The sequence below is a fragment of the Triturus cristatus genome, chromosome 12 (assembly GCF_964204655.1).
Source record: "Triturus cristatus chromosome 12, aTriCri1.1, whole genome shotgun sequence".
Classification (NCBI taxonomy): domain Eukaryota; kingdom Metazoa; phylum Chordata; class Amphibia; order Caudata; family Salamandridae; genus Triturus; species Triturus cristatus.
The window spans coordinates 522,809,871-522,832,187 of record NC_140595.1 but is presented as its reverse complement, the minus strand read 5'-3'; the positions used below and the strand labels follow the sequence as shown (position 1 = coordinate 522,832,187).

Here is a 22,317-nt window from a genome sequence, read left to right as displayed (position 1 = left end):
GACATCTGACCATGACGGTCTAGGGTGAGGATTATTCAGAGCAGAGCCTTAGTTGCGACCTCCGGTATCTACTTCTATTTTTAACGCGACGGCTCGAGTGCGATCTGTACGGTGATCTTCGATGCAGGTGTGTCAACTTACAAGAAAGGTAAGGGGAGTGAACCAGGATCATGTTGCACCATTAACTTAATTCATTCTGTGGTCTGGGTGCTTGGGAGAGTAAATAAGCTTTTCCCTGGTCAGGTGAGACCGGCGTCTCAGTCAAAGACGCTGGAAGCAGCGTATGAGGCAACGATAAGAAACCATTCTGGCCATATTGAAAAATACATCATCCACAGAAATGAAACCAAGTCAAAGCTGCGGAGCTTCCAAAACGTTCGACCAGATGCTTTGGCCAGGGCGTGCAGACTCTACTCAGTGATCACCATCTTTACACTGCTAGAGGCAGAGTGGCGAGAAAATGATTCAATTTTAGCTGGATGTTTGAGGGGTGTGCAGGTGCCCCAGCATGGTCCCACCTCTTTTACTGGGCGCAGTTCCTCAAGTCTAGCACTATCCAGACCAGTTAACGAGTTATGGAGAGGGCGGGGTTCACTAGCACAAAGGACATTTCAGAAAGCTTCTTAGACCGGCTTTTCAGATTATTGTCAATCCAACAGCCTAGCAATTGATGGGATCACCTGCAAAATAATGGGTCAAAGAAAAATAGCAGAAGATTATTTTGGATCCAATAAGAATGCCTTGAAGAACTGCAGTGCTGTGATCTCCAAGGTGTCTGATTTCTGTAAAGTGTCATTTTGGCCACACCATTTAAGAAAAACAAAATATGTTACAGCCAATGAGAGAGGATATGCTTCAGTGGTGGCTCTGGATTGCTAGTTCTACAGCAAAGCCTGATGCCATAAAGAGGGTGGAAGCAGCATTACAATAACTTACTGACGAGAGGACTGGTGGAGCAGTGTTTACCGTAAGACATGCTTGGTCTGCTCAGAAGGCAATGTTAAACCAAGAGCCAGGGGTAGGGTGCATTTATGACAAGATGGCGGATACGCCAAGTGACCTCTAGGACAGGTGTAAAACTGGAAAACTCTAACTAAGTTCTTGCCTTTGGTCATTATTAAATATTTATCGGACAAGAGCACCTCACAGTGCGTATGGATGATCTTTTAAGGACATGTTTGCTCTTCTTTTAATAATATCAAAAAGCCTTGGCGAACACCAGGCCTACGATGTATTACAAAAAGCCACGCACCTATCGATCACCATACTGAGGCTCAGCAGCAATTGCGAATTTCGTAGTTTTAAAGTTTTAGCATGTTACCATTATTCATTTAGTGCACGGATGTAAACTGTGTGGCTTCTTAACCCTTGAGGGCCGTCTGGAATGTGCATCTATACATGTACCTGGGATATCAGCGAGTATGTAATGCTGCGTCGGTCGCAGAGGTTTCAAGAATCAGTCTTGAGGTGGTAGGGGAGCTCGGATTATGGATGTGCCTGAACACACAGGACATGCACTAGATTTGCTCAAATATGCAAGTGATCGTACATGACATGCTTCTTTGGGCCCAGTTGAAGACGTGCCGCAGCGCAGACCAGGCAACAAGTCTCATTTATACTATGGGTCCCTGGGCCATATTATGATGCCATGATTTGTGCTGCCCCGATGCAGAAGGGGTCTGTATATTTCTTTTTATTGTTTACCGAACATATACTAACTGGTAAATTATCTAGGTTAGTGCATGGGCTGCAATGAGGATAACTCGGAAACACGAACAGCAGAGCTTTTATTGGGCAGGTTCTGTTAGGTATCGAGTACCTGCGCTTCTCAGTGCTGGAGCAATACTTTCAATGGGAGCGTAAAGGCACTTCTCAGTAGCAAACAGGTACTCTAGGATAGCGAGTGCCTGCACTTCTGCACTTCAATGTGAGGCACTGACAAAGAGGCAGTTCACTACCGTGTGTATCTAAGCTGTGCTGTTAGCAGCACATATACTAACTCAGAGTTAATGTATGTACTGAACACAGGGAAAAGAAACAAAGACCCCTTCTGTGTCAGAGATGTGCAGAGAACAGGTTCAAAATGTAGCCGGTGTTATGTGATTTCCTCCTCTTTTGCACAGGGGCCGGACGCGCTTTGAATGTGTGAAGTGCTACTAGAGGGGAGATGTTCGTAGTACGACGTTTGCCCCTATCTTGGTTATATTAAAGTGTGAGGTTGGTTTTGACCAGCTGCTACCTTAGATTGTATTAAAAGTGACAGCACATGGCCTTAGGCATCGCTTTCAGAGCAAGAGAATGCGGGTGTTGGTGCAACTATGATGTGAGATTGGTGGATTCAAACGCGATAAGCATTAATGTTTAGCAAGCTCATACACTACATTTATTACACCCAGGTTATACATTACTTTGGATAAGATTTACCCTGTTCAGTGAATATTGCATGGGCACACGCCAATGAGCTACCTTGAGTAAACCGTAAATGCTCCTTTTTGAACCTAGGAGCAGGGCCCAGGCAGCTGCAGTCAGTGCCTCTCAATGGCAGGTGAGTCCCTGCTCTTCTTCATTCTGAATGGGACAGTACCAGCACTTTCCACCGCTTGTGCAATACTTTTAATAGGAGAGTACCAGTACCAGAAAAGCCGGGACAAGTGGCTTAGTGGACTAATGCGTTCTCTGCAGGGGCCTGTGTTTAGCCTCATGGTCACAGGTTCAAATCCCAGTGGGTCCACTCAGCCTTTCATCCCTGGGGGGGGGGGGGGGCGATAAAATGAATACCATTAAGTTGGGTAACAAACATCTGTTATTCAGCGCCAAGGTGCCCTTCTGGGTGAACGTGCTTCACAAATGCATGTTATGTTCTCAGCAGCGCACAGGTACTCTGGGGTAGTGAGTACCTGCACCTCTATAAGCACTGGTCACAGCTTTGCACTGGTCACAGCTTTACAAACAGTAAGCGTCAGCTGTCCAGCCACGGGGAAGACGAGAAGGTGTTGTTAAAACAGGGGTAAGGAAAGAGGGAGGGGGGGTTCGGTACTTGCGGTGAGGAAGTCTTCTGAAGAGTGCCTTTTGGTTTCTAGTTAATGGCTAAAAGTTGATATAGCGATCTTTGACAGGTCTCGAGAAAACACCAGGGAGTATGGGGCCATAAGGGACGTTCAGAAATGTAAATGTCCCATATGTTCACTGTAACAAACTATACTGTTAGCGTTGCTGTCAATGTGATAGTGGCGACGACTTATACTTGCTGGTCTTTGCTTTACTGCTGTAGGTGGTGCCAAAGACATATATATCTACAAACTGGTTCAAATCCCAGTGGGTCCACTCAACCTTTCATCCCTGGGGCGGGGGTCGATAAAATGAATACCATTAAGTTGGTTAACAAACATCTGTGTGCATAAAGGTGAGTGGGGTTTAGGAGTGACTAAAATAAACATAGACACAGGCTGGTTCCTATAAAATGAAGGGAGACCAGGAGAGGGAATGCTAGAGTAAGGCAACTCCAAAATAATGTGCAGACCACCCTTCCCTGGAGACCTTGGCTCAAGTGTGCCGGAGGGAAGAGGATCCCGAGTCATGAAAGTAACTTACCCAAGCAACAAACCTTTAACAAAACATGGGGGATGGGAAGGTAAATTAGGACTGACCCCTCATGTCATCAGTACACTGTAAAAAGGTGATTTCCAGCCCCAATGCCCTCCCTGTAGGGAGAGGATGTGGCATAACAACCAGAGCTGCCGACTTTGGAACTGGGGAACCGGGTTCAAGTCTCGGCGTCTGCTCAACAACCTGTGATTCTGGGCCAAGTGCATAACGGATGTGTCCTTGTGTGATGTAACTGGTGCTCATGTAAATCGATCCAGTACCATCAGATCTTGTTCACACTATATACAACTGCAGCAACAAAAAAATCTGTGCTATGGCGGAGGGCACTTGTTTTCAGTCCTTGGCTTTTCGTTTGCGTATCAGATATGTTCGTTCAATTGAAGCAAGCCAAACCTACAACACCCAGAATGCACTGGGCTATCCAGACCTATGCCTGAATATGCTCTGGGGCGGAAACCCGCGCGTCGCTCTCCCTGCTGATGGATACAATGGGGCAGCGGGGAGCCGCTTTTGTGGTCAGATTGAATCAGGCTGATTGAATCAGAGCAGTGAGAGGTCTCTGAGCACCTCTCTGCGCCCCCTCCTCTGAATTATGCTCCGATTCGAATCTCACGCTGGTGCCAAATTGTTTGTTGGGAGGGGGGTTAGGAGTGTGTGACAAAAGGGGTGAGAGTTGATAGGAGTGTACATGGGTGATGGGGTGTTAAATAAAGCGCCTGCAGCACTGTAGGCAAGTGACAGGGGCTCTGCTGTCTGCATGAACTTCATGCAGACCGCTCCTTACGACCCTCTGAAAATTGGCGCCTTGGGCCCAGCAGGCGCATGCCAACAGCCGGGCCTGGGGCTATTAATGAAAACGTGGGACTGGACCTATATGGCTACCCTCCGAAATGAAGAAGCCATAGAGGAGGGCCTATTCATACAGCTGCAAAGCTTCTTCGCGGCTCCTTTAAGATGACTCAGCGCCTCTGGAAACTGACCACGTTACATAACCTGCGGTCCTTCGTGTGACAGGCAACAAGGATGCGTTTGTGACATCGTCAGCTGCACAATGGGAACTTGGGCCAAAGCCAGACATTGCCGGCGCTATCTCAGTTCACTGAATAGTTCAGGGGTGGCTTGAGTTAGTTGTGGTTGAGAATGGCTGGCAGATGCGTAACTCCGCGCGTAAAAGGGAGCGTGCAGTTACCGATGCTCGCAGCGTTAACCATGGGGAAGCCTAGGTCTCGAGGGGGCGTGGCGCACGTGACACAGGCAGAACTGGATAGGGCATACTTCCTGTAAAACTTTACACGTATGAAATGGAGCCGGCATTACGAGGGATGCCGGCTTAGATTTCGGAGGTGGGCGGTGGCAACATGCACATCATACCATGCTGCCCTTTTAGGGTAATGCCGAGCCCCTTCTTATATAACTGGAGCTCGGAATGGAAGCGGCCGATGAGGGAGGCGCCTCCTTCACTGCGGCTCAGAGGGAGCAGCTGATGGCACGCGCACTAGCCAGCTGCTGGACAACAGAAGACGCGTACGTCACGCGGGTCCCTCCAAAACAATGGCCGCTCTGCTGAACACAATGCAGGGCGTGCGTGAGATTTCCAAGCTCATTCAAAGACACCGAGACTTTTGTTTGGTGAGGTCCTGGACTTCGGTTTTCCGGGTTTCTGTACTTGATGGTTGAGGTCGGTGTAGTGCGCCACAAAATGATGCCCCCAGGCAAAATGTAAAGCAATACTAAAGTTTCACTCACATGGCAGCCTAGTAAATATATATATATATTTTTTTTTAACCAGGTTGACCAGGGGTGGCCCCCTGCATCGCGGATCTGCATGAACACCCTTGCTGAGGCCACGCCATCCTGAAGGGGCCGGACAGCTGCATGTTGCTAGGGTTGTAATGAGATGCCACTATGATGACCCAAAGCCATGGTCATCTGGCAGGTGCACTTAGGAGTCAATGGCGCCAGTTTTCAGGTTACTTTGTGGTACCAATGCAATTGGTGCCACATCAGCTACAACTTGTTTGAAATGGTATCAGACAGATGAAGGTGCCGGTCAGTGTGGAGACTTGTCCTCCCATCTCCTCGCTGGCTGCGAGCTGCGCAGGGTCAATGTCACGCTGAGTTAGGGAGCTCCTACTTGTCCCTGCATGGCTTAGACCAGAGCTATGCAGACAGGAAGGAGTAACAAGACAGAAATCACTCTCTACAAGTGATATCACTCACCTGGGCCAGGCTCCACCATTATCGCCATAATCATGATCTGCACAAGTGAAAAGCGTGATTCATTTACTCTTCGTTTGGTTTCACGTGGTATATGTATGTATATATATATATATATATATATATATATATATATATATATATATATATATATTCACTTAAAAAAACCATAGGTTTCACACATGTTATAGTTAGCTGGACATTTCACTCGTAAAAAAACAATGAAATTCCCCCGTTATAGTTAGTGCAGGCAACTATAACTCACGCGCACCCGCGATTTAAAAAAAAAAACAAAAAAAAAAAAAAACTTTTTTTCTGACTTGGGGGTCCTTCTGTGACCCCCTGACCAAGGCTAGGGGGTCAGGAACTGTCCACTCTGCCCCCTTTTCACGTTCTCCACCTTTTTTTTTTCACCCCCTCAGACTCCGAGAGACAAAATGGCGGCCGACACTTCCTGGTTTCGACCGATTCGAATGTTTACCGACATCTAACAACCAATCAGAATTGCGCTCGCGCACGGCAGGGTGCGCACAGTTCGCGCATGGTGCACCCGTATAGATATTGATATGCTTTTAAATGCTATTTTCTCAGGAAATACTGAACAGATTTACACCAGACCTGCAAAAGGCACTTCCTTGACCTTATGGTTACCTCTCGGCCAAATTTCACATAATTCTGTTCAGCCGTTCGGGCTGTAGCTGCGACTAAAGGTCCTATGGAAAAATGCATGGGGAAAACGCGTATTGGGACCCCCCTTTTTCTCGGCCCCCGCTTGACGAATCACCCTGAGACTTTCAGGGTAGGAGCTGAGCGGAGCGCCCCATTAGTTTTGAAAATTTCGCGAGGATTCGTCAACCGGCGCCAGAGTTATTCAAAATAGAATTTTCATATTTCCTATGGAAACTAGGTTGTAACTATAACTATCTACTGGCGGCCGCCAGTAGATTATATATATATATTCACTTAAAAAAACCACGTCATCAGCAGCGGATTGCGGTCGCGTGAGTTATAGTTGCCTGCACTAACTATAACGGGGGAATTTCATTGGTTTTTTACGAGGGAAATGCCCAGCTAACTATAACATGTGTGAAACCTATGGTTTTTTCAGTGAATTTGTACGGTTTTTTAAATGGTAATTTATTTATGTATTATTATTTTTTTTATATATTTATTTTACAATAAACTACGTATTAAACTTTTTTTTTTTTGTTTATTCACCGTGCACGCACGGTGCGCGCACCCCCGCGATTTAAAAAAAAAAAAAATTTAATTTTTTCTGCCTTCAGGGTCCTTCAGGGATTCCCTGACAAAGGCTAGGGGGTCAGGAACTCTCTACCCTGCCCCCTTTTCACGTTCGCCACCTTCCTTTTTCACTCTCGCACTGAAAACAAACAAAATGGCGGCCGACACTTCCTGATTTCGACCGATTCGAACGTTGACTAACATGTAACCACCAATCAGAATTACGCTTGCGCACGTTAGGGTGCTCGCACGGTGCGCGCTTATAGATATTTATATGCATTTAAATGCTATTTTCTCAGGAACTACTGAACAGATTGACACCAGACCTGCAAAAGGCACTTCCCTGACCGGAGGACTACCTCTCTGCCAAATTTCAAGTAATTCTGTTTAGCCGTTCGGGCTGTACCTTCGACTAAAGGTCCTATGGAAAAATGCATGGGGAAAACGCGTTTTGGGACCCCCCCTTTTTTCTCGGCCCCCGCTTGACGAATCACCCCGAGACTTTCAGGGTAGAAGCTGAACGGAGCGCCCCATTAGTTTTGAAAATTTCGCAAGGATTCGTCAACCGGCACTAAAGTTATTCAAAATAGAATTTTCAGATTTGCTATGGAAACTTGGTCCAAACTATATCTATCTACTGGCAACCGCCAGTAGATATATATATAAAAAAATAATCTTAAAGAAGACAGCAGGCAGCTGTCGAAACGCGTAGATGTAGCTGTTACTTAAATAAATGAAGAGCAAGTGAAAATTACCTCTCGGAGTGCTGGATCTTTTCTATGCAAGCGGAGAATCTCTTTATCATATATATGTGTGTGTTCTATGCCCAACACTCATGTCAGCGAGTGCCCGGTGTGAGTGCAGACTCCTATTATCTGTCAATAAACCTATGTCACATTATATGGATGCACATCTTTAAAAAATAAATATCACACCACTGTAATAATCTGCAGATTATAATATATTGTTTCTAGCTCAACCTTATCAAACCTTACCAAAAACGTTGCCGCATGTATTGTGGCACACCGTTTTCAAACGTTAACTGGTCACCTTTCAGTTGCTGCGTGCTGTATTTAAGTGCTAAACTCCTAATAACGAGGTGAAACCTTTGCCCAGACAATGTTAGCGTGTACAAATGTCAAAATAAGGACGTAATATTTCCACAAGATGTGTCACATTACACCGCACAATTTGCCTTTTATTGCTGCCAAATGTTATCAACTCTACTGCATAATTCCAGTGGCCGTTTGCTACATCAACATCTGTACATCACACAGCTGTATGCCTAGAGTAGCTGAAGAAAACAGAGCGATGTACAAATAAACAACACAGCAGACATACCAAATAGTTGGGCCTCAACGTGCTTACAACAGCACTGCACACCAAGACAAACTGCACACCACCTGACAACAGTAACCATTAAGGAGGAACTCTGAACATACATACATCGGACTCTGCTTGAATATGAAAATAACTGGATTTTAAGGTTTCCTACAGAATATTCAACCTTCAACCACTCACCGCACAAAAGCACTTGCCGGACAACTGGCACCTATATAAAGACACACTGGTTTTACCCACCAAAAAACGTATAACTCATTAAACACACCCTACTGGCAGCACATCGGCAAAAAGCTGAATCAGACGGCGGGCTCTGGAAAAAAAGTTTGCAAATCATACCCCGAACCATCGAAAGGCGCTGCAATGCTATAGTAATGGCAGGATGAGTGCTTACAATTGCTAATCAACAATGGCGACTGTGTAACAGGAGATCCCAGAGAATTCCCTGGGACAGATATATCCCATCGACATGACGGTGGATTAGGCATGGCCGATGGCGACTATTACTAGACTGAACCACTGCCAGACAAATGATTGGATCTTGGGGTCCAGAGATAATCCGTTGATTGGTCTAGAATTAACTCTTTGAGGGGTTTTCCATGATAGGCTTCTTAGACTCTTTGCAGGTCCCTAACTCCTTCCCTCCGCCATTAAAGTGGCACTCAGCTGTGAGAAAAAGATGTAGAGTTGGATAGGTTGGCAGGGCTGGCTGACATGCAAGATACCCTTGAGCAGGGTACATGGCTGACACGGGTGGCGTCACTGAATGGTTCCGTCAGTGGTACCTCATCAGTACTTCCAAGTTGTGAGACACTTGGGGACCCACAATCTACTCACAGATCTACTGGTCGCTAATGATAAACGCTCTAATCAGTTCGGGACCGAGTGCTCTATAGAGGAAGGAAGTTAGAAATATGACGGACAAGGAGCTGACAAAGGCCAAGATGGCCCCCACAACTTGCAATTTCGGCTTGCCTCCATCTAATCTATGCTGCACAGATACTGTTACGCTCCCAGTCAACTGCAGAAGAAGGAGGCTGGGGTGAGGCTCATTCGCTTGCTTGCCTGAGATGCAGGGAGGATGGGTGTGACTTAGTTGCCTCGTGATTGGTCGGTATCGACGGTCAACAGAATGGTCCCTGGCACAGTCCTTGAATGACCTGTGAAGAGCCACCCGAAGATCGGCTTCTGGGTGTCATGAGGGATTGGAAGGGTGCATGCCACACCCGTACCTTTGTGGGACTATCATGCCTCCTAGCTCCAAGGGGCATTGCCTGCTACTGGCACTGCAACAAAGCCCCCCCCAAACACGTAGTGGCTCAGAGGGATGGATAGGTGTATATATACACACCAGGCAAAGGTATGTTCGAACAAACACAGAAAGATGAGGCGGGAGCACCTTGGTCTTGATAGGGAATAATCCAATTGACAGGTCTATTGCATTCCGTGCTTTCAGCACTATTCACCACCGGGTGTGTTAACCCGTATCTTATTACTCCTGTACTTTACTGCCTAGAATTGTAGCTCCTTCTGCCGGTTTCTAATTTGAAAAAACAATAAAAAGTGGTTATTAAAAAACAATAACACAAAGAGATCTATTTACTTAATCTTTCTCATAGTTCCAGTTCCTGGGGACTCTTCTATATATAGCAAGGCAACACATTCTCTACAGCACACTCTGGCTCCAAAGGAGGGTAAACAATTTATTTTTTTCCGCAAATGTTATGACTGGATTAAGACCGTATCGGTCCCTTCTCATATCTGTAGTAAAAACAAGATTCCCACAGCCGTGAGACCTCTCCTGGCGAAGCTTTAGTGTTTGAGTAATCTAGAGACGCGGTAAAGAGTTTCCTTAAAAAATGGAAAAAATATTTATTGAGCAGAAAAATAGAGAAAAAAAATCATTATATCACAGTAAATACAGATTACGTCCTAAAATTGCTTAGACTGTAAAGTGTTTCCGCCAGAAGCTAGTAATTTGAGCACAATAAGAGGAAAGGTTCCCTTTGTGGTATTTGAGCAGTGTGGGATTCCTCGACAAGTGAGGCAGGGTTCCATAATACATGAAGAGTTAGTTCTGTGCCCAGTCACTCCCGGATATACAGAGCAGTAGAAGGCTGAGTGGAGTAGAGGTTGGCGTGTAATGCGAGACGACTGAAGCGCTGTCTCATTCTCAATACACTATCAGTTCTCCACAAGGCTCTTGGCGAACCTCTCGGTGGGAGAGCCCTCTTATCTAGCAGGGTGTGGCGAAAAGAATGAAAAGCACATTTATTTGCCCTGGTAAACAGGCCACATTGTATAAATAAACAGCGTGCATAGCGGAGCGCGCCTTTGGCGCGTGCTTATCGGCAGGACTCAGTCATTCAGATGCACACACTGGGCACAGTCGAGACACTGCTCTCAACTAGTCCCGTGTCGTGAAGCGGACGTGCTGCATTCTGGGTCGGGTTGGCAGACATTTCAACTGGAAAGGAGGAACAGCAAGTCCTGCTGTGGTTTGGATTTTGGGTCAAAGTGGCCCTAAGGGCAGTGGGCTGGGTGTATATTTGGGTACGCGCATTCAACTACTCCCACCTACCACTGTCTAGACCACACTGATGAAAACTGACCTGACCCATTTGTCACTGGTCATACCATCAGCCTGCTTTGGTCTTTAGGCCACATAATTGGCATGGGTCTGCATATCCCAGTGTGAAACATACGTGGTTGGCTTTAGGGGCCACACAACACACATGGCCCCTTGGTAGCCGTGTGACCACTGTTAGAAACAGAGTGATGACATACACCACCACCTGCTCGCTGCCTTTGATCCTGTGCACTGCTCGGCTGTCTTTTGGGTATGTTTGTGATATGCAAACACCACACACGTACACACAGTCAAAGTGGCATCCAGTAAGGAGGACAGCAGTACCTGGTAAGCCTCAGCTTACCGATCTGGTGTACTCCATCTTAGGCTTGAATTTATAAATAAGTGAGGGGGCCTAAAGATTTTTTAGGAGCCCACCACTGGCACTTACAAATGCCATGTTAGAAAAATACCAAGGCTGCCTACACTAGATTCCACCTCATACCTCTTTCTTCCAGCACGCCACACTACATCTCACTTTGCGGTTTCTTTTCCATCCATACTTTCTCATATATCACGGTTTTCCTATTTTTTCTCTTCCTCCTTTCTTCCTCCCCTTCCTGTCTCTCCTACTCTAGGTAAAGTCTGAGGATGAAAAACAAGTCTTGGTCCTTTAAAATGAGTGACTGAGCCCAACACCTGTTTAAAAAAAGCCGTATAAACTCCTTCTGAAATAGTGGGTGCAACTCGCTGCTGCTTAAGCCCTGCTGATAGCCCCACAGTGCACAAGGCGGTGCGCCACATAATTATTAAATTCATTGTCCAGGACTTTCTATTGTCCTCACCCAGCATCGAAGGTCAGCCAACAAGTAAGTGGTAACTGGGTGTTCCAACCTCCAGGCTTACCATCTAGTCTGCCAACACATTTGGGCATTATTTACTTTGGCATAAGTGAATCCAGTGAAGGCAACCCGATTCTCTTATGCACTCATTCTTACTGTTAAAAAGAATAAACAAATATACAGGATAGCTCTATACATGAGCGATCCTTAGTTTTCTTTTTGCATAATGAGTGAGAGCTTAAAAATACTCTGTGTATAGTATATTTTAGAGCATCTGCCCAACTTTCTTCGCACAACAGCCGCTTGGCTTTAATACCTTACTTCGAGATCTCAGAAATTGATAATGTGAAGTTAATTCGATTAGATGGGATGTAGTGATATTGTCTTTACGGTTGCTAGGCTTTGAGGCCACCCACAAACTGTGGAAAGGCATGACCAATCGGAACAGAAGACATGACACATAGGGTACCTTCTGCCAGATATTTATGAAAACATGCACTGTAGCTGGGAAATTGGTCGGTTTTTATAAAGAATAATGACGTTTGGGCGGTAAAGAGATTTCACAGGTGCCCTTAGTGCTGCAATGGAAATATTGTTTCACAGAACCTTGATGTTTCATGTTTTGGGCCTTATAAACGAAATACTTTGACTCCTAGAAGAGACACAAATAGGCATGTCTAGAATAGAATAGAACCAGGGACTCAGGAAATATCAGGAAGCAAAGGAACAAATAATGTGGTTAAGCGTGCAAGAAAAGGCACAAGATGCGCCATTATAGGACACATTCTGTGTGGTCATGAAGCATTATTTTAGCAATGCTGTCACTACTGGAGCCAAGATGCCAGATTACAGCAATTCACAGCTATAGAGTGACCAATTACCTTTCGCAAAGTGTTTGGTGTGGTGTGGTGTTGCACCGTGTGTAATAACTTGTGATCCAAGTGAGTTACAACCATGTTATATTTTCCGCAAATTACGCTTCAGATAGTATGTGGCAAGTGTGGCAAATTAATAAATTTGCAGGATACCCAGTCTGTATATGAATGGCATGCAATGGGGGGGGGGGGTGAAAATACCTCAGCAAAACAAGCAATAACGTGGCAAATAAAATAATGTGGCAATGATCGGGTATACTGTGGTAAAAGTTGACATGCAATGAAAAAGAACCACTTGGTGTGGAAAAGGGTGTTGTTAATGAGCCATAGAAGGCAATACCATGGCAAAAAAAATGGTGCTGCCACGGCAGAGACAAACAGCATGCCAAATATTGGATTTAATGTGGGAAAAAAAATGATATGGTATGGTGATGTCTAGTACACAGTGGGAAAGGTGGTTCGTACTAAAACAAGAGTAGCATCCCGTGACAATACAGTGGAGTGAGTTTGTGAAGGGTGCTGTATCACTGCAATAACAGCCATGCTGTTGCATAAAAACAGAGCACTGCCACAACGGTTAAGAAGGGGTTTACTGCAACTTGTGATACAATGTTGCAAATGATAGGTACACGGTGTTAAAGAATGAAGTACTGAGGAAAGGAACTGACAATTATGAGAAAATATGTGTTTGTATAGAATAATATGCCATAGAGCTCACATACTGTGATCCAGGATGGAATACTGTGGCAATGAAGCAAAGGAAATAATAATGTGGCAAAGGGTGGTTGAAATGTAGCAAAAAGGTCTAATTATGTGGCAAAGAATTGGATTCTGTGTATAGGATGGTAAACTTTAGTAGAGAATGCGGCAAATATGGCAAACAAGGTTGAAAAGCATAGAATAGAGCAATGTGGCAAAGAATGGAACAACGCAGCAAACAATGGAACAACGCGGCACAGAATGGAACAACGCGGCACAGAATGGAACAACGCGGCAAATAATTAAACCTGACTGAAACGTTAATTAATAACAAATAAAATGAATGCCCTGCTGGAATGCTGTGGCAAATGATTCATGTTGTGTGAGAAAGGACATTAGCAGCAGGTATCTATCTGGGCAAAGAGGAGACGTGGGGGGGGGGGGGTGGTGTAACGGGACAGGGGCAGACAACAAATAAAATACAAATAATAACTTACTTGCATCCACAATCAGATCTGACTCGGACACTCCAGACTGGCTCTGTGCACTGCAGGCACAGGCTCTCAGAATTATCTGCAGCCAATCCTGACGCTGCATGAAAGCAGCGTCAGGATTGGCCCGTGCGCTGTGGATTTGCCCTCCCAGGTAGACTGGGCGCCTCTGTCTGCTCTCTCCAACCCAGCAAGGCAGCTGTGGGTGGAGAGAGCTTCATTGCGCATGACGGTTTGGCCGTCCTGAGGCAGCTGGCTAAACTGACATGCGTGCTGATTACAGTGCAAAACACTCCTCCACCAGCCTGTCATCTCTGGCCCTGCCCCTTAAGCCTTGGTTCTGAGAACTAAAACAAAAGTAAACAAGTGTTTATCGTTTTAGTTTTCATTTTTTTGGGACTGAAGGCGGGGGGAAGGGGGGAGAATGTTCCTCCGCCATAGCGGAGGAACCACCGCTGAAAAATGATGGAACAGATTGCCAAAGACTAGGGACTTAATTTAGAATTTGCAGGCAGGGTACTTGGTTGAAAATGTGATAAGAGTATACTTCCTCCAACAGCCATATTGGCCATCGGAGGAAGGGCAATACTCAATCCACCCTATGTATGGTAGACGGTGTAATAAACTTCCTCCAACAGCCATATGGGCCATCGGAGGAAGGGCAATACTCAATCCACCCCATGTATGGTAGACGGTGTAATACCTTTCTTTTTCCCCTTATCCTAATCAGACAGGAAAAAACCTGATGGTTAGGGACAGGAAATAAGTTAATAATGACCCCAACACCCTGGGAGAAAACTGTGAACATCTCTGAATTTGGCAGATTAGATGTCATTCAGGGCCACAAAGTAAAGTACTCCATGGCCCTGACGGACATGAATCTGCCTACCAAACTCTAAATCTGGGCCTAGGTCTCCTGTGGAATAGAGTGAGAATAAGTGGCAATGAATGGGTCATTTGTGGTATCATAATGGGGCAGACTCTGGCAGTGGAAGGTAGACAGAAATAAAGGATGGAAAACAGCAGCAGAGTTAACTATGTTCATGAGATTGGGGTAAATGTACTGCACTCCTTAGTAACTCTATTATCTTATATATTATAAAATGCAACTGGTTTCCCTTCTTTAGATCGCTGCTGGAATATATATTGTATAATAAGGGGAAATGCAGAGCTAACCAGAACTGCAAGCATACATACCACAAATCTATAAATGCGCTGTTAACACTCACATTCCATTATCCATCACAATGTCGAGCACACAATCCCTTAGAACACGATAACTGCACTTTGGTGGTCATTCGGCGCAACATACAACTACTTCCCACAAAGGCTCAAAACAAGGAACGCACCCTTCCAACCACACACCCACATGGTGTCGCTTACTATCTGTGCCGGTAAGGGCTTCAGCACACCACGAAAGGCTAGTAAGTGCTACACAAATGTTACAGTACAATATAGTATATGGCAAAAGCACTTTCTAATATAAGCTGCACAGAAATCCGACTTGGGCGACTGAGGCGTGCTGGCTATTTCTGAGTTTTTACACCTTCATCAGGGGTGATTGCTGTAGATACACATCAGCTGAACTATAGGGGCAATGTGGCTCTATGGGCCACAATTAAAACTCTCAAAGCGTTTAAGGCGTGAACAGGCCAGTAACATGAACACTGTGGGGTTAGCAATGCCCAAGGCCTCTCTGCCAGTTCTCAAACACCATGTTATCTCAAAGTTCCTGCTTGTCCCAGTGCTCTTTCTGCCAGGGGTTTGCCACTGCAGTATGGCAAAGAGGCCTTAGATAACCTTACATTTACCTCTGGTCCCTCTATCTCCCTATTATATATATTACGATGTGAGCTAATGCTCTAATATTCGACATGATAACCAATGGGCGGGTAATGAGACAGCCACCTGGGTGATGTACCTTCTGCAGACGTCTGTGGTCAGTTAGCGGAGCCTTACAACCTTCGGACTACACCAGGAGTCCAATTTAATTCCAATGAGTGCTATTTGCAACACTGTCAAAACCGGGACGTGCAAGTACTTTAAACACAACACAAAGAAGAGGTAATTTGCATTCCTTGACCTTAAGCACTCCTGGGACTCTGAGGTTATATTGACACTGAGGATTTTCACTGACAGAGCTCCGGGCCAGTTGAACCTGTCGGCCTTAGCTTATCTACATCTGTGACTGCAATACTCTTTACAACTGCAAAAAAGAGATTATGCCAAACTACCACCATATGAACCTTTGAGCATCGCATAAACCAAGTAAGCGACCTTCGGGTTAATCTGACCGCAACCATGAAGCTAACCCATTTTAAAATCCTGATGTTATTTAGTTTTATCGCCATGGAGTTTATACCAACTTGTCACAGTGAAGTTATTTGCACCTGCACGCAAACCTGCAACGTACTGATAATTCAAATCGCAAGTCTAAGGACCCCTTAAACCGCCCCCCCCCCCCTCAATTCACTAAGTTTTCGCCTCACTCAGACTTTTTACCTACAAGTCATTGCTACCAAGTGGGTTTGTCTCACTCATTTAACGGGAGCTAAACAAGACTACATCCCCAGGAATTCTTTTCACACGAACGCAGATGTCTGTGATGACAAATATTTTAGGAAAGAGATATATGAATCACAAATGGGTGGAGTACATCATATAATGATCTTTAGGTATTGTAGATTTACTAAAAGATTTCATGTGTGTTCTTTGTTTTTTTCTCTACCCGTGGCGTTTGTTTGCCTACACATTTTATTATTTTAATTATTTATTGTGAACCTAGCTGGAAATGTTCTTCGTACGTCAACTTCCCTACTTAAGCCCTGAGGAAGCGACAACTTGCAAAAAAACGTATTGAAATATGTAATCCTAATGTATTTTTTTTAAACGAATATATAACCTCGGCTTTTATTTAGAAAATAAATAATATTCTCTCAACCGGCTCCCATAGCTAGATCGAAGAACTATTCAACCGGCTTCTGCTGTCCTGCCTGTATGAATGAAAGTGAAGTACAAACCCTGGACTGGATTCAACTTGAACCGCACACAGCAAGCTCTAATAGCAAACTCTGGACTGGATTCAACTTGTACCGCACACAGCAGGCTCTACTTGCATCACCCAGATCCGACGCAAGCTGGATCCGGTGCCCTGCCTCCCTGGGAACTCCCAGCTCTACCGGCAAAGGCTAGAAACTGCAGCGTTTTGCAGGCCTTACAGAGAAAGGCCGATCTGTGCGAGTACCGCTCACTCACACTCAGATTGTAGTTTTCTCTTACCTTACAACAACTGCGAGGGCAGGGAAATCTTCGCGAGAGCGCGTGCTGCAGTCTGTCCAGAGCTCGCGCCACCGGCATCCGGTGCTGAAATACGCTTCTGTGAATTCTGCCGCGCGTGGTTAAGTACGGCCGTGACAGGTACTGTAGTTTATAGAGGAGGGGGCGTGGCCCGGCTAGGAAAATTACGCACATAAGCATGACTCAGCAGCAAACGTGTTACCAAGCCGACGAATGAGCTGTGGACGGATTACTCTGACATAATGCCCAAACTGAATGAGAAGGCAATCTGAGAGCTGCCAGCCTGTATTAAGAAAAACTACAAACAGTGGAACAAAAGCTAAAACTTTCCCTGGGTTGGCAGAAATGGTGTCCTCAAACTCTCCCGTTTAAAACAATGTTGGACCGGCCGTGCCGTGATGCAAAAGTTTTCGCCCAGGGCCAGAATAAAATGAAAATCACATTGCACATTTTATGTACATGAGTAAGCAGGTTTGGAGCAAAAACGCATGCATTTAATTTTTTTTATCGAACTAAAACCAGGTGAAAAAAAGCTGGCACTACACTGAAGGGGTGGGTAATAATCATATCCTCGTAGGGTGGGTTTCGAGTTTGCACTGGAAAGGGGGGGGGGGGCAGAAACATAAATATGGAGTAACTGAATAAATAAACAGTGACGCTGGCATGAGGCAAAATAAACGAGGGGAAGCCAATTAGCAGAAACTAAAAAAGGTGATGAGAGACACGGTATGGTGGGGGAATAACGACGAGCAGAGCGAATAAGTAACCATCAGCGGTCGTTTCATGGGAACAAGTGGGGCTACAACGGGTAACGAAATTAGTAAAATAAGTACCAACAAAGAAAACAAAATAGGCGTGAATACAAACAAGAACAAGCATTTGCAATGCAATAGGTCTCGCATTTATAAGAGTATGAGCTATTGGCATTGTAAAATTACAATGCCTTTTATTTATGTTTTGGTTTTAATACAAATAAAAGGCATTGTCATTTACAATGTCAGTAGCGTAAACTACCACCCCACGAGCCTTCAATGTTTGTTTCACGTGCTTTCTATAGACACATAATTGCACGCAATTTTAAATGTCTTTGTGTCTTTGCATGGACACAGGAGGCTGTGCTGTTAAGCAACTCGCTGATCCTTAATGTCACTCAGGAAAATGAACACATAGTGTGTAAAATATGGGATGGGCATATAAACCCTTGTATTAATAGTTCAATGAAGTGTTCCTTTTGTTACAAAAGTGCCTACAATCCAAAGTGCTTTTGTATGGACTTTTTAAACGGCAAACAGTGAGCACTCTATGTAGTGCTCCATGAAAAATGTTCACTGCTCTAGTGATATATTTTTTTAATTAAAGGCTTCAATCTGCCACTGTATCCTGTGTTATAAGTAGAACAGGACACGGCTTAGCACCTACAAATCGTAAGGATGTGTGGCATTGTTTTCTCCTGGCGCCCGCGTTGTCTCTAATTGTAACACTTGCGAATGGGCCATTAACCAAGGCAGAAGGCTCTGTCTGGTTTCGATCTTAGGGGCGCCTGTTGTCTGTTGTGTGATAGAACTTTTCCGTGCTGTAAGGGAGGGTTAGGAGTGTGTGAGAGAGAGGGGGGAGGAAACACTGCCATGCAATGCCAGCTTTCAAACCCTAAACCAAACCTTACAAGTTTGCGCATCAAATGACTTCTGACGTTAAATGTATTTTTTAAACGGCAAACAGTGAGCACTCTATGTAGTGCTCCATGAAAAATGTTCACTGACCCCCAACGACCCTGCTGGACGCCACCGCGTCTGACTCTAATCCATGCAACCAGAGAGCTTTCTACAGGATGTCCGTCCTGGGGGGCTGGTGGGTGCACTGGGGGCAAGAGGAGAGGTCGAGAGTACCGTGCAGTGGTAGAAGGGAAGTGAGAGAGGCTCAGAGAGCAGTGGCGCATAGAAAGAGAGAGTGCAAGGAGTGAACAGAGAAGTGCAGTGCACTGAGGAAGAGAGAACGCAGTGACAGAGAAAGGAGTGTGCAGTGAGTGAAAAGAGGAAGAGAGAGTTGAGTGATACAGGGGAAGGGAAAGAGCAGTGGAGCAGAGGAATAGAGAGTGCAGGGAGTGAACAGAGGAAGAGAGAGTGCAGTGCACAGACAAAGGAGCGTGCAGTGAGTGGAAACAGGAAGAGCGAGTGCAGTGATACAGGGGAAGGGAAAGGGCAGTGGTGCAGAGGAAGAGAGAGTGCAGTGAGTGAACAGTAGAAGAAGGACTGCAGAGCACAGAGAAAGGAGCGTGCAGTCAGTGAACAGAGGAAGAGAGAGTGCAGTGGCACAGAGGAAGAGAGAGTGCAGTGCACAGAGAAGGAAGCGTGTAGTGCACAGAGAAAGGAGCATGCAGTGAGTGAACAGAGGAAGAGAGAACACAGTGCACAGATAAAGGAGCGTGCAGTGAGTGGAAACAGGAAGAGAGAGTGCAGTGATACAGGGGAAGGGAAAAGGCAGTGGCACAAAGGAAGAGCGAGTGCAGTGAGTGAACAGAGGAAGAGAGAGTGGAGTGCACAGAGAAAGCAGCGTGTGAACAGAGGAGGAGACAGTGCATTGGCACATAGGAAGAGAGTGCAGTGCACAGAGAAGGAAGTGTGCAGTACACAGAGAAAGGACCATGCAGTGAGTGAAATGCGGAAGAGAGAGTGCAGTGGAAAAGACGACAAATGCGAAAAGCTCGCAGCGTGCCAGATGCTAGGATGCACACGCGTGTGATGTTATGATTAAATACGCCGTGCGGACGCGAATGTGAAAGTGATCGCGATAAAACATCAAAGCGGCCCTGCGGCCGCGAAAGTGAAAGAAAACGAGTGCTTTCAGGCTGCCAAATGGTGCGCGCGCCCGGCACACATGCACTGTATTTGGAGGCCTGAAAGCACTCGTTTGCACTTCCAAAACTCGCTTACTATAAGTCTCGCCAGAGCAGCGCTAAAGCGCTGTCTCAGGCGAGACCTAAAAAAGGCACATAATTACGTCATTAATCAGACAAAATGACTGAGCAGGTTAGACAAAGATAACGCTAAGGCAGCACCTTCCCATGCGCGTTGAAGGTGCAAAAAGACATCCGATTGGAGTAGGGGCAGTATTGAAGCTGAGGGGACTCCATATGGGATTTATTTACACAGAGAGTTGGCGGTTAGCAGGAACGGTTCCAGACATCTTTAATGATAGATGTGAGGAAGTTACGCGACGTTTCGAGGGGAAAGAGTTCCAGACTGGAAGCACCCACCGCCACCCACCCATCCTGAGAAACAAATTCTCAAAGTATGTTGTTGAACCGAGTAGTCTCGAAGCCAGGGCGAAATTTCTAAGATGTCGATGCTGGCCAGATAAGACCAGCTGGTCTACCAGGTAGCTGGGAGGATCGAAGTAGAGGATGTCTTGTCCCAGTTGAAAGAAGGGCTGCGAGGCTTCAAGACGAGCCCTGGGGCCATATTATTTATAAGGGTGCACTTTCCCTGTTTGCGCCTGGCGCACCTCAAAACAGGTGCGCCGGGCGCAAACAGAGAAAGTGCACCCTATTACATAGAATGCGCTGCCCCTCAGTGCATGTAATATGGCGCAGGCGCAGAGGCAAAGGGATTCCCTCATTTGCACGGGGCACACCCCATGCAAATGAGGGAACACCCCCTGTAGCTAGAGCTGACGCTTTATGTGCGCCAGCACTATCGGTATTACAGAAGTGGCCGCACAAGCGCGTGCTGCCCCTTCTGTAATACCGATAGCACTGGCGCACACAAAGCACCGCGCTATCTATAGGGGGCGTTCCTTCATTTGCATACCAAAGTGCCCCAGGGGCATGCAAAGCTGAGCAAAGGCCTGTTGTGCCCCCAGGGCACTTTAAGTAATAGGGCCCCTAGTGTCTTGGTTAGGCCTCTGCTATAGAACAGGAGAAAACCACAGATGGACATTGGAGAGTCTGCAGCAGAGGTGCAGCTCTTTGTGCCTTTGAAGAGCCTCAGAGGTCACTTTTTGGTGTCTTGTTTACATGGCACTCCAGAAGCAACTTAGCATCCTATGAGAACACCATGGACTTCAAAGACATGGGCAGAGTCTATATATGCAAGAAAAAAATCATGTTAGGGTGAGATCTGTCAAAGACATGGGCTGAGTCTATATTTGCAAGGGAAAAATCAAGTTAGGGTGAGATATGTGGGAGACTGGGCAGAGACAAGAAACTGGCCCTATGAGGGTTCAGTTTGAGGTCATGCTGAGACTGGAGGGGGTTCAGGACTTGGACGAACTTAAGGATGTCTACTGCCGAGAAAACTCTTGGAGTCACATGTCACTGGCTTATCTACGATAAGACACTATACAGACATGCAACAAGTCAGTAACAGGTTCTATACAGAGATGAAACCGATTAGGGTGCATGATGGTGCCCCAAGGGACTCCAGGAGACAAAGTGAAAGGATATCAAAAGGAGTCATCAATCTTGACTTCTTGGGACCGAAAGGAAAAAAAGCAATTAGAGAACCTGCAGACTCCCCGGCAAGAGTATCGCTATCTAGGACGACTTGGGCGTGACAGAGAACGGAGTCTTCTCTGTCAAGCAGGTGCATATGGTCACCTGTGATACTCAGCAGTGGGGTTTCAGTGTTGTGGTAAATTCAGAAGCCAGAATGGAAGTCACCTAGATGGTTGTTTTCAGTAATGTATTCTTTTTCAGATTTAAGGACAGATTACTCAATTGTTTTGACAAGGAGAGTGTGTCAGTGATGGGTCTTTGATTCCTTAGGGCGTCCGGCTCAGCACTGATTTTTTTCCTTCAGGAGAGGCCCTCCTCGGCAGTTTTAGGCAGCCGTGAAAAGCACCCAGCAACGGACAGCATCTGCAGGGTAAATCCATAAAGCGAGGAATGCCTTGTCTACGGGAGCAGGAATTGGATCCATGGAATAACTGGGGGCTTGAATAAGGAGAAGGATGCAAGATGTTGTTCTCAGTGACCAATCTGAAGAAGTGCCAACTGGATCTGCCTTCTTCGAAAGAGTGTGACCACTTGGTGAGGAAGTGGCGTAGGCGGTAGGGGACGGGAGATGCATGCAAGGCATCATAAGAATTTGATTTTACTCAAAATGTAATGCACATTCTTCACATTTCCCAGCAGGGCGGAT

The 22,317-nt window shown here is 45.8% G+C and overlaps 1 protein-coding gene across 2 annotated transcripts in view; it reads right to left on the bottom strand.

Moving 5' to 3' along the window:
- OSGIN1 (oxidative stress induced growth inhibitor 1) overlaps positions 1-17,303 on the bottom strand; it is a 62,859-nt gene extending 45,556 nt beyond the window's left edge. Inside the window, exon 1 of one of the 2 annotated variants that reach the window (XM_085639468.1) lies at positions 17,162-17,303. The gene's annotated coding sequence lies outside the window, so the exon portion shown is untranslated. The remainder of the gene's footprint in view (positions 1-17,161) is intronic. The other variant, XM_085639469.1, reaches the window with a different exon arrangement.
- Between the last annotated feature and the right edge of the window lie 5,014 nt (positions 17,304-22,317).